Source organism: Sorex araneus, chromosome 2, assembly GCF_027595985.1.
Source record: "Sorex araneus isolate mSorAra2 chromosome 2, mSorAra2.pri, whole genome shotgun sequence".
Lineage (NCBI taxonomy): Eukaryota > Metazoa > Chordata > Mammalia > Eulipotyphla > Soricidae > Sorex > Sorex araneus.
The window spans coordinates 358,209,912-358,223,078 of record NC_073303.1 but is presented as its reverse complement, the minus strand read 5'-3'; the positions used below and the strand labels follow the sequence as shown (position 1 = coordinate 358,223,078).

The 13,167-nt window shown below is 54.6% G+C and overlaps 1 protein-coding gene across 4 annotated transcripts in view; it reads left to right on the top strand.

Moving 5' to 3' along the window:
• DYM (dymeclin) overlaps positions 1 to 13,167 on the top strand; it is a 292,576-nt gene that overhangs the window by 29,204 nt on the left and 250,205 nt on the right. The gene's annotated exons all lie outside the window — the stretch shown is intronic.

Sequence of the window (13,167 nt, the reverse complement as noted above, 5' to 3'; positions counted from 1 at the left end):
CTGTGGGAATCAAAACATCCCTATATTTTATAACATGCTAAGAATAGTTTTTTGTTTGCTTGTTTATTTGGGGGCTACACCCAGTGGTGTTCAGGACCAAGAGGGGTGCCTGGAACTGAACCCGGGTTGGCTGTGTGCAGAACAAGTGCCTTACCTGCTGAACCCTCTGACTTGGCTTTTTGTTATTTTTAAGCTGCAGTGTTATTTTTTTCCTTTTGCTATTTTTTTTTTCCTTTTTGGGTTATACCTGGCGATGCTCAGGGGTTACTTCTGGCTCTGCACTCAGGAATTACACCTGGCGTTACTCAGGGAACCATATGGGATGTCGGAGATCGAACCTGGGTCGGCTTCATGCAAGGCAAATGCCCTCCCCACTGTCCTATCGCTCCGGCCTCTGGTAAACTTTTCTGATGTTGTGTATTATTCAGCTTCTCCCTCTTTTTGAGTCTACTCCCACGCCTGGTGGCAGGTACTTCTTATCACTGTATCACTGTTATCCTGTTGCTCATCAATTTGCTCGAGCGGGCACCAGTAAAGTCTCCATTGTGAGACTTGTTGTTACTGTTTTTGGCATATCGAATACGCCACAGGGAGCTTGCCAGGCTCTGCTGTGCTGGCGAGATACTCTTAGTAGCTTGCTGGGTTCTCTGAGAGGGACAGAGAAATCGAACCCAGGTTGGCTGCGTGCAAGGCAAACACCCTACCTGCTGTGCTATCCCTCCAGCCCAGGTACTTCTTAAGTTACTTAAAAATCCACCGTGTGGACAGATGAAGAAAGAGATGGATGGGTTGGCAGAGACTTGAAGGGAGAACTTGCTAACGGCCCACCCGTGATTCTTCTGGCTCTGTTCGTTGGCTCCATGAGAGAGGGGACAGGCTGCTGGGTACCGATTTTGCCCAGTGATCGTTTGGCTTTCCAGGGGACTCCACTCTCTGAGGTGGCTTCTCTGTTTCCTTCTGTGACGGTGATCGGGAACAGGCCTCTTTGGTTGCGGACACTGGAATTCCTGAACTCCTGATGAAATGAGTCTCTGTTCTCTCTGCTGTGCTTATGCCTTTGGGACCACTGCAGGCTGATGCCCCACTCTAGTGACGCCTGATGACACGCATACTCAGAGCCCACGTGCTTTCCCCTCCCTCCCTCATGGCCCTCACAGTCAGGCCTGTTCCTCCTGTCTCCTGTCTCCTCACAAACCGTGGCTGAGGGGGCTGGAGCAATAGCACAGAGTGTAGGGTGTTTGCCTTGCACGAGGCCGACCCGGATTCTAATCCCAGCATCCCATATGGTCCCCTGAGCACCGCCAGGAGTAATTCCTGAGTGCATGAGCCAGGAGTAACCCCTGTGCATCGCTGGGTGTGACCCAAAAAAACAAACAAACAAAAAAACCCGTGGCTGATTGCCATTCGGAGACATCCAAGGACTCGGCCAGTCCAGGGACATCTTTTTCTAATGAAGAGTAGTGTCCATGGCTTTCAACCTGACGTCAGCTACACCTTTTCCTGCTGTAGCTGCCCACTCTGTATTTATTTTAAAATTTCATGAAGTTGTTCACAATAATGGGTTGCATTCAATGTTTCAACACTAGTCCCACCACCCTTACACCTTCCCACCACAATTATTTTGAATTTTCCCATCACAACTCAAGCCTGCCAAACAGGCAGATGCTAGACACTTTATTGTGTATTGCTTGTTATGAATAACGAGGCCGCTTTTGTGGTTGCGTGCTCTTGGAATTCTAAAATTTTAGATAATTAGGGTCTGGAGAAACCTCTGCAGCGAGCTGCTTGGTTTGGACATTCTTTTTTTTTTTTTCCGCTTTTTTGGGTCACACCAAGCATTGCTCAGGGGTTACTCCTGGCTCTGCACTCAGGAATTACTCCTGGCAGTGCTCGGGGACCATATGGGATGCTGGGAATCGAACCCGGGTCGGTTGCATGCAAGGCAAACACCCTACCTGCTGTGCTATCACACCAGCCTCTTGGTTTGGACATTCTTTTTTTTTTTGGTTTTTGGGTCACACCCGGCGATGCACAGGGGTTACTCCTGGCTCTTCACTCGGGAATTACTCCTGGCGATGCTCCGGGGACCATATGGGATGCTGGGATTAGAACCCGGGTTGGCTGCGTGCAAGGCAAACACCCTACCCGCTGTGTTATCGCTCCAGCCCCCTGGACATTCTTTTGTGAGTCTCTGGATCATGGGTCAGTGAGCTCAAACAGAACCAGAGGCCCTTTGTGGGTGTGACCTCCAGGGCCCCAAGGGGGTGGGGAGATGGGACGGGCCAACCCATCCCCTACCCCTTGTGGCCTGGAGTTTGCCGTCACTGATCCCGCATACCTGGGCTTCTCATTGGGTTCTGGAAGTTGGTGGCCGCCGGGATTCCTCGGGGGCAGGTGGAGGGACGACACCCCTGAGGTACCCTGGTAAAATCCTCCTGGCGCAAGGCCCGGGGCAGCTCTGTGTGTTTGTGTCGCTCCTGTTGTTCTCGGAGTTACTAACAGGCAGTTACTTGTCCTGCCAAGGATTGTCTCTCAGACCTCATACCAGGGTTGCCGCTCCTCTCTGCCCAGGGCTTCCCAGCGTGCCCCCCCAGCACGATCACACACAGAGATGTCTGCTGTGCCGTGAGAGGATGTGGGTGGCGCAGGGAGCCCACGTGGCGGTGCCTGGCACTTTGCTAGTTAGGACCCAGGCCCACCACGACTTCCTCTCTCCCGGGAGCGCTGTGTTCTTGTGCCTGGTACTGCCCCCGAGGCCTTCCTGAATGTGAAGGGCGCTGGGCTTGGCGGCTGAGGATGTGACTCCGTCATGCTGAGATACACGGTTTGCTCATGGGTGGGTTTCAGCAGTGTCCACAGGCGCACATTCCCACCACTGACACCAGTGTCCCCAGTTTCCCTCCCGCCTGCTTCTGTGGCAGATTCTCTCTCTCTCTCTCCCTCTGTCTCTCTGTCTCTCTGTCTGTCTGTCTCTCTCTCTCTGTCTCCCCTTTTAGATATTCTGGTTTGCAGTACAGGTACCGAAAGACTGAAAGAGCATCATGCATATCCCTTCACCTCCTTTCAGCACTCAGTTCCTGTCCAGAGTGATCATTTCCAGCTATCATTGTCATAGTGGTCCCTTCTCTGTCCTAACAGACCCCCCTACCCCCCTCCCCTTGTGACAGGCTTCCATGGCCCAGTCCTCCTGGCCCTCATTTCTACTGCTTTTTGTTTGGCTTAGATTTGGGGCTTTGTCCAGGCTCTGGGCTTAGGGACTCCTCCTAACTGTGCTCGGGGACCCTGGGGTCCCAGGGATGGGGCTGGGATGGGCGAGGCAAGGGAAGTGTCCTCCCTGCTGTGCCGGTGTTCCGGCTCCCACACACGGACTCTTCTGATGGACTTGGTAATGGGAGAGCTTTGTCTGGAATGGTTTCCTTTCAGTATTCATTAGAACGGAACTGCCCACCGATCCAGAAGTGGTTCTAGAGTTTATGATAAGGAGGTCACGCGACAGGTTCAGAAACATGATGTGTGCAGACGCTCACAGCTGCATTTCTAATAGCCAGGAACTGCTCCCACGGTCAGTGTCCGATGGACGGAATAAATAAATTAAAGCTGCAGCGGGGCTTGGGCGGGAGCTGAGCGGTGGCGTGCTTGTTGGATCCCCCGTTACCGCGTAAGGAGAAAAGGAGAAAATCAAACTGGAGTTTTGCAGGTGGCTGAGCTGTGAAGCTAATGGTTGCTGGAACGGTCCCTGGTCTTCCTGCTGTTGTTCTTTCCTTGTGAGCGCGTCAGGGTGTGATTTCAGTGGAGTTAAATTGGGATTGAAAAGGTTGTCCACTAGCGTGTGGTCAGTCGGTGGTTGGCCTGGTCTCGGAGTGGCGTGACCCTTGGCCGCCGTGGCTAAGGCAGCGTCGTGAGCGCGCGGCTGTGGTCCGGCTTGCACTGGGGCGCGGCCAGCAGCGCGCTCCTCTCGCTCGTCGCCCGTGTCACCAGTCTCCTGCAGACCCTCGGGGGCAGCGCGCTGCTGGTCAGGCGGCTTCTCCCGTAACCGTGGGGGCCCAGCTCCTAACGGCACCGCGGCTCTACGCCCGTTTCTCTGCCACTGGCCCCGCCCAGTCTCGGGACTGTCCCGAGGCCTGTGGGCGCGCTCAGCAGGGGGACTTGACGTCGCAGAGTCGGGAGTGATTCGGCTGTGCTGCTGGCACGCCCTGGGAGTTTCCCACGGCAGCGCTCCAGCGTGTGGAGAGGGTGCGGAGGGGGAGGCCGGTCCCTTGCCGGACCCCCACAGGAGTGAAAGGGCGGTGCGGGTGTCGCCGGCTTGTCCTCAGGGGAGCCAGTGATGCTCTTGAAATCTAGAAGGAAAACCCCAAACTGGCTTCGTGTGTGTGTGTGTGTGTGAGTGAGTGTGAGTGTGTGTGTACACACAGTCCTCCCTCCACTGTGTGTGCACAGAGTCCTTTGTCCAGTGTGTGTGTGTATATATGTGTGTGTACATACGTAATACTCCCTCCTCTGTTCTGTGTGTGTGTGTGTGTGTGTGTGTGTGTGTGTGTGTGCTTACACTGTGCTCCAGTTTGTGCGATTGGTTTCCTGGCCATAGCCTTCCCGTCCACAGTCTCGCGGTCGAGGCGTCCTAGCAGAGCTGGACTCCTGTGGCTTCTGGTGTTTCTGTCATTGCCTGACGGGGCAGCAGCGACAGCTGAGGTGGAGCAGCCTGGAGGCCTCTGGTCTGAGTGGTCAGAGCTGCCAGGGGTGTGTCCCGTGAGCTGGTGCCCGCTGTGCGTGGCCCTGGCCGATGTGTTTGAAGCACCCTGCATTACTCACGCGGATACTATTGTTCCAGGATGCGTTTTTGACTGCTGCCTTTCCGCCCCGCTCCCTCCCCATGCTTTCAGTGCCTCACATGTGCTTTCTGAAACAATGTTCAGTCTCTAATTGTAATTGTTTTGGAGACTTAGACTTGGTTCGCACTACCATTTTACTTTTATTTACTGCAAACAGTGAGTTGTTAGCTGCTGCCGGAACATCTGAGCTCACTTGCTCAGCGACGCGCGCGCGGTGCCCGGAACGCACAGCCACGTCGCCAGCCCCTCCAGTTGCTAACCGCCTCATTTTCACCTAAATCAAGCAAACGGGAAAGAAGATTATTCCTGCGACGTTCCAAGAAGTTTACAAAATTGGAGGATGGCGAGATGGGAGGAACGGGATTCTGTTTTTACAGTCACTGTGTTGCTTTTGGCCGCGGGTGTGCCTGGCTCGTTGCTTTTTTTTGCTTTTTGCTTTTTGCTTTTTGGGTCACACCTGGCAATGCTCAGGGGTCACTCCTGGCTCTGCCCTCAGGAATCATTCCTGGCGGTGCTCAGGCGACCATATGGGCTGCTGGGGATTGAGTCCTGGTCGACCGTGTGAACGGCAAATGCCCTCCCTGCTGTGCTATCGCTCCGGCCCCAGGCTCGCTGCTTTGTAGAAGAAAGTGACGCTTCAGCATGCAGAATGGCGGGGCTGTCACACCGCCCGACCCCGAGCGGCCTTTTCTTCACAGCTGAGGGCTAAGTGTGTTTCTCATGGTTTCGCCGTGTACCCGGCCTGGTGGGCAGTGCGGCGGGCCGTGAGGCAGCTTCCTGGTGCTCATGGACTGGAGGGCATTGACAGGGCGTCAGAGCGGACTGTGGGGCGGCGGTGGCCGTGGTGGTGCCCGGGCTGAGGGGCGCACTTGCCCATGCAGGGAGGGGGACTGAGTCCCAGCCTCCTGAAACCCAAGTCACACTGCTCCAGAGACACGGGTGTTCAGTCCCAGTCACACTGCTCCAGAGACACGGGTGTTCAGTCCCGGTCACACCGCTCCAGAGACACGGGTGTTCAGTCCCGGTCACACCGCTCCAGAGACACGGGTGTTCAGTCCCGGTCACACCGCTCCAGAGACACGGGTGTTCAGTCCCGGTCACACCGCTCCAGAGACACGGGTGCTCAGTCCCGGTCACACCGCTCCAGAGACACGGGTGCTCAGTCCCGGTCACACCGCTCCAGAGACACGGGTGCTCAGTCCCGGTCACACCGCTCCAGAGACACGGGTGCTCAGTCCCGGTCACACCGCTCCAGAGACACGGGTGTTCAGTCCCGGTCACACCGCTCCAGAGACACGGGTGTTCAGTCCCGGTCACACCGCTCCAGAGACACGGGTGTTCAGTCCCGGTCACACCACTCCAGAGACACGGGTGCTCAGTCCCGGTCACACCGCTCCAGAGACACGGGTGTTCAGTCCCGGTCACACCACTCCAGAGACACGGGTGCTCAGTCCCGGTCACACCGCTCCAGAGACACGGGTGTTCAGTCCCGGTCACACCGCTCCAGAGACACGGGTGTTCAGTCCCGAGTCACACCGCTCCAGAGACACGGGTGCTCAGTCCCGGTCACACCGCTCCAGAGACACGGGTGTTCAGTCCCAGTCACACCGCTCCAGAGACACGGGTGTTCAGTCCCGGTCACACCGCTCCAGAGACACGGGTGTTCAGTCCCGGTCACACCGCTCCAGAGACACGGGTGTTCAGTCCCGGTCACACCGCTCCAGAGACACGGGTGTTCAGTCCCGGTCACACCGCTCCAGAGACACGGGTGTTCAGTCCCGGTCACACCGCTCCAGAGACACGGGTGTTCAGTCCCGGTCACACCGCTCCAGAGACACGGGTGTTCAGTCCCGGTCACACCGCTCCAGAGACACGGGTGTTCAGTCCCGGTCACACCGCTCCAGAGACACGGGTGTTCAGCCCCAAGTTCTGGAATCGCATAAAACGCTCTAAGGAAGACCCTGACAGATTTCCAGTTGGGCAGGTGCAGACCTTGCCTGGGGTGGGAGGTGTCCCCTGCTTCTGGGCACCAGGGGCAGATGTCCTCGGTGTCTGTGGAGAAGTGGCCGGCAGTGGCATTCACCCGCAGGCCGAGGGCTGGTGATGGATCAGAGTCCGCACGTCTCGGGCGGCGCGGCCTTCCCATTCCCGCTCCGGGACGTCCGCTTTACGGCGTGCGGCTTTCTGGGACAGAGATGAGGCGGCGCCCTGGGTCGAGTCGTTAATCCCAGACGCTTCCTGTCAGAGCAGCTTCCAGGCCACCTCGCTGATCTGTGTGGGCCATCTCTTGCTTCTGGGCATGTTGATTACAATACAGAATAGATACATTTGGCTTGGGGCCCCAGGAATCACTCCTGCTAGGCTTGGGGCCATATGGGATGCCGGGGATTGAACCCTGGTCAGCAGCGAGCCAGGCAAACGCTCTCCCCACTGAACTGTGGCTCTGGTGCCCTGGGCTAATATTATATTAAAATAAGAGTTCCCCCACCCCTCCCTCTCTCCCCCTCCCTCCTCCCTCCCCCTTTCTCTTCTGGGCATTGCGGTTTGCAGTGCAGATACTGAAAGGTTATCTGGTGTATCCCTTCACCTACTTGCAGTTCTTGTCCAGCGCGGTCACTTCTAACTATTGTTATCATACTGGTCCCTTCTCTATCTTGCCTACCCTCCCCCCACCCACACTTGTGTTAGATTCCAACAATTGACCTGCCCTAGAGACAGGCTTCAGGGAGGTGGGGGTGATGGGAGGGAAACTGGGGACACTGGTGCTGGGAAATGTGCACTGGTGGAGGGACGGGTGTTGAACACTATACGACTAGAACCCGATCATGAACAGCTTTGTAAGGGTGTATCTCACAGTGATTCAGTTAAAAAATATAGTTAAAAAAAAGAAGAGTCCTGTTGAAGTACTGTCCAGATCTTGTCTTTTTTTTTTTTTTTTGGTCACTTGGTGATAGATACTCAGAAATCACTCCTGGCAGTGCTCAGGGGACCAGACAGGATGCTGGGGATTGAACCCGGGTCAGCCTCATGCACGGCAAGTATCTGTTCTGTGCCATCGCTCTGGCCCCCGCGCAGCTCCTTTCTGCGGAGAGGCTGGCCTCGACTTTGGCTGTCCATTTCCATCCACTGTCTGAGGGTGTGACAAGGTCGAGAATCATCCATCTGGGCCCCTTCTCCTGCCTCAGATTTGCTCTTCCCCGTGTTGATGAACCTCCATGTACCGGAGCATCCCGGCCCTCTCTGGCTCTGGCCGGCCCTTTGCAGGGCAGGGCTTGGGCCCGGAGAGCTTTCACCCGCCCCACCTGCTTCTGGGACGCCTGCTTCCTCTGGACAGCTTCCTGGGCGCTCCCGAGGGGGCTGGGCAGCGGAGTGGGAGCTCGTGCCGAGGCGGGCCCGGATCGCTGTCCGTGCTGCTGCATTGCCGCCTGGAGCTCAGGCACCCCGGCACGCAGGCAGCGTTGGTGGCTGCCCTTCCCCCAGGTCATGTCCAGAAGCTTGCGAAGCCGGTAGCCACAGATGTGTCATTGGAGCGCTTGGTTCCGGGTGGGGTGCTTCAGCGAGGACGCTGGTCACTGCAGAAAGGAGAAGCGCCAGCCAAAACCCTTTCTGCATGAGGTCTAGTTGTTAGCCTCAGGAAGCGCCTGACAGGTGTTGGCGTCTTTTTAATCTCTTCGCTTTTATTCTGTGCCTGAGTAACCAATAAATGGAGTAATTTGTAGTTCCCAATTCTTGCCAGCTATGAGTGCGTATTATTAAGACTGGCCACGGTGATGTCTTCGCTGCCTTTGATCCGGGGGGCTGGTCTCTGGATCATTAACAGAAGTCATGAAGGGACCCAGTCTCTCCGGGTCCTTGGCACAGAGAAAGCCCAAGTCGCACGTTCTCCCGACTCCCCGGTGGCAGTCAGACGTGGCCGGTGACTGCGTTGTGCCGAGTGAGCCCGAGTCTCTCCTGAGGAGTAGTGGGGAGGGGGAGGCGCTCGGACAGCACACGTGCTGAGCAGCTGCTTGCAAAACACAGAGGTCACGAATAAGACAAGAAATGCGCGTCACCACGGGGTCATTTCTAGGTGATCCGGCTGGCAAAAAAAAAAAAAATCACTTTCAGATTCAGGATTTAACTTTAGAAAGATTTATCTTCCTGATGGTGATTGTAATTTGAGATCCTTAAGGTATCGTCAGATTTTTGCTGGCGTCATTAGCGGTGGTAGCTTTGCGTGTGTCCGTGATACCTCTTACCCTCGATGTAGTTCTGGTTTCTGATGGAAATAGCTGCTGCAGCCAGGAATTCAAGTTTCCTTTATGAAAGTAAAGTGAGGGGTGGGAGCGGCAGGCCCGAGGGCTTCACGTGCATCCATCCCTGGTACCTGCGGTCCCCCAGCCAGGACCCTGAGTGACCCTTGAGCACTGAGGGGTGAGATCCCAAATGAAATAAAACGAAATAGGAGATAGTTGATTTTGTTTCATCTTTTTGGGTTACACCCAGCAGTGCTCAGGGCTTGCTCCTGGCTCTGTGCTCAGGGGTCACTCCAGCCAGGCCACTATATGGGATGCCGGGGATCAACCCCGGGTTGGTCATATGCAAGGCAGGTGCCCTACCTGCTGTACTATCCTCCCCGAGAAAATCGATTTTAATATGTTTTATTTGACCCGTTAGAGTCCAGAGAGAGTGTTCTGAATATACAGGTTAATAGTGAGCTGTTGGCCTTCTTTTCCAAAATCTGTGCCATCTGTTTTATAATCTAATTACATTTCAGCCTCCAGACTCTGACAAGTGACCAGTAACGCCTGTGGCTAATTACAGTTTGGACAGAAAGACCCAAAGTAGTCATTTCTCTCCCCCATTTTTCTCTAAAACTTTCTTGTTAAAAGCTTTAATAGTTATGGGGGGTTTGGCCACACCCACATTGCCAGAGTCTCGGGGTGTTTGGGCAGACCTTCACCCCGACTCTGGACTATCTCACCTGCCTTTTTTTTTCTTTTTGGGCCACACCAGTGATGCACAGGGGTTATTTTTGGTTCTGCACTCAGGAATCACTCTTGGCGGTGCTCGGGTGGCCATATGGGATGCTGGGAATCGAACTCAGGTCGGCTGCATGCAAGGCAAACACCCTACCTGCTGTGTTATTGCTCCAGCCCCTCACCTGCCTTGTATTGTTGCTCTTTTATATTTTTGGTTGTGACATGGCCAGGGTTGGGGGGGTTGGGCCACACCCCACTGTACTCAGGAGCAGCTCTTGGCCCTGTGTTTAGTGACCACTCCTGGCCGTGCTTGGAGGACAGTCTTTGGTGCTGAGGATGGAACCCAGGTTGGCCCAGTGCACGGCTCCTGCCCTGTCTGCTGTACTGTCTCTCTGACCGCTTTGCTCATTTTTTTTTTGTTGTTGTTGAATCACCATGAGAACAGTTACAAAGCTTTCCAGTTTAAGTCTCAGTCATACAATGATCAAACACCCATCCCTTCACCAGTGCACATTTTCCACCACCACAAACCCCAGTATACCTCCCACCCCACCCCTCCCCCTGCCTCTGTGGCAGATGATTTCCACTTTACTCTCTCTCTCCACTTTGATCCCATTCAATATTTTGACAAAAGACCCACCATTATTATTTGGAATTTTCCCCAACAATCAGCCCTGCCAAAAAGGCATCATTAGATAATTTGTTTTCTATTGCTGATTATGAAGAGCATATGATGATTTTGGATTTCTGATATTTTAGTTACAAATCTGGAGGGATTTCTGCCCAGAGCCGCTGGGTTCTGAGATTGGTCTGTGTGCCCCTGGGATCTTTGCCGTTCAGGGCGGCAACTCGGGGCCTCGTCGGGGAGGGGAGAGGGGCCAGTTCCATCCCCAGTCCCGTGAGGCCCCAAGTTCATGTCACTGGCTGTCCAGTAGGCTCTGAAAAGGTGGCGGCCACTGCACCACTGGGGAGAAAAGGCGGAAGCGACAAACACCTTTCCCCACCCGGGGTGGCAGGGCGCTGGTTTTTTTTTTTCTTTGTGTCATTTTAATTTTATTTATTAACACAGAAAATCATTAACTATTAATCTTTTAAAACACACCTGTCAATTGTAGAAGTAGGTAATGGATATAAGAGACGGCACCGTTTTTGTGGTTGTCATTGAGGCTTTTTTCCTCCCCTAATTATTATCCTGGATACCAATCTTATCAGATACATGGTTTGTAGATACTTTCTCCCTTTCTAGTATGTTGACTTTTCACTTTGTTGATTTTATTCTTGGATTCGCAGAAGTCTTTATTTTGATGAAGTCCAACTTCCCTGATTTCCCCTTTTGAAGCCTTGATATCACACCCAAGAAATCACAGCCGGATCTTGGCACATGAGTTTCCCTGTGTTTTCTTTGTCTGTTTTGGTGTCTTCTCATCTTTCTCTGCCTGTACTATCTTTTGACTTGTACTCATACATTATGGGTCCTTATTGCAACTTTGTGGCTGATGTAAAGTGGGTGTTTCGACCCATCAGAGGGTCACGACAGAGTACCCCAGCCCGACCTCCATGGTCATAGCTCCCCTGAGCTGGAACTCCTCGATGTTGCATTCCTGAGGTGCCTTTGGGAGAGTGGCCGAGGAATGGCTGGTCCTTCTGCTCCCGCCCCAAGGCCACTGGGGTGGCTGCCAGGGGCAGTGATGGAGCCACTCAGGCCAGAGCAGCAGAGGCCCCTCCGAGCCCAGGAGGGAGGGGCCCCTTCCAGGCCGGACCGCGCCGGGAGAGTTGGGGAGGCGGGTGCCCCTGGGCGGGTATGGGAGCCTTTCCCTGGTCCTCTGCACCCCTCTTTCTCAGGCCCTTCCTGAGCTGTGTTCTCTGCGTAAGTTGGTGGCTGGCGGGCTGGTGAGTAATGGGTCCCGGAGCACTGCGAGCCACCCTGGGAAATGGATCCCACCGCCAGAGAGAGGCTGGGGACCTCAGTCGGTGGCCGTGGGTCAGGGGCAGGGGCGCAGTCTGGGCCTGCTGCGGAGTTCTCATAGGCTGGGCTCTGGGCTGGGAACCGGGGGGCCCTGGGGGCCGGAGCATTGAAGCAACTCAGTTGAGAACAACGTGGTAAATCACAGTGACTTAATAAAGATAAAATTAAAAATCAGTTGGAGTCGCTCTGCATTTGGGGGAGGGTGTAGTGGTAGGTCAGAGTCACCGGGAAGCCCCAGGATTCAGGCCGGGAGGGGGAGCGGGGCCTTTTCTGGGTGCCCGGAGGGGCCTGCACGGGGCTCCCGGACTCTGCGGCGCCCCGAAATGCTTGGTGGTGTGGGGTGTCCGCGCGCTTGGAATCAGGTCCGCTGATGTGTGTGTTCTTCCTCCTCTTTCTTGGGTGGGGTGGACTGGGAGCACGCCCAGCGGTGCTCAAGGCTGACTCCTGGCTCTGCACTCAGGGGTCACTCCTGGCGGACTTGGGGAGACCGTCTGGGGTGCTGGGATCAAACCCGGTTGGCCGCGTGCAGGACAAGCGCCCTCCTGCTGTGCTGCTGCTCTGTCTCTCTGACGCCCCCTCCTTTTGTTTTCTTTCTTTTGGCTTTTGGGCCACACCCGGGGGATTCAGAGGCTAACTCCTTTCTTGGGGGTCTCCGAGTGATGCTCAGGATATCATGGAGTGCCAGAGGTCTGTTCTGACGGGGTCTAACCCGGGCATCTGGCATGCAAAGTACACACTCTGGCCTCTTGAACGGTCTCCCTGGCCTGCTGTTTCTCTTCTGTTTCTTCCTTTTTAAAAATTGTCTGGGCCAGGGGCTGGAGAGATAGCACAGCGGGTAGGGCATTTGCCTTGCACGCGGCCGACCCGGGTTCAAATCCCAGCATCCCATATGGTCCCCTGAGCATGGCCAGGGGTAATTCCTGAGTGCAGAGCCAGGAGTAACCCCTGTGCAGAGCCAGGTGTGACCCAAAAAGCAAAAAAAAAAAAAAAAAAAAAAAAAAATTGTCTGGGCCAGAAACAGTACAGAGAGTGAGGCATTTGCTTTGCTGACCCGTGTTACATCCCCAGCACCCCACATGGTTTCCTGAGCCCTACCAGGAGTGATCCCTGAGCACAGAGCCAGGAGTCAGCCCTGAGCACCACTGCTGAGGATAGCCCAAGTTGAAATATTTCAAAGTATTAGAGATCACAGTACCTCAGAAAGGGTTAAAGCAAAAGAAGCTAGGGCCTGCGGTGCTTGGGGGGGGGGTGTTGTATTGATAGTCACCCTTTTCTAATTACATTGATTTTTAAAAGCTTAACTATGTTTCATTGATTTTACTTTTTATTTTACTGCTGTTTCCATATTTTTCTTCTATTGTTCTTTTTATTTCTAATTTTTCGCCTTTTTGGGGGATAGGCCAATTTATCT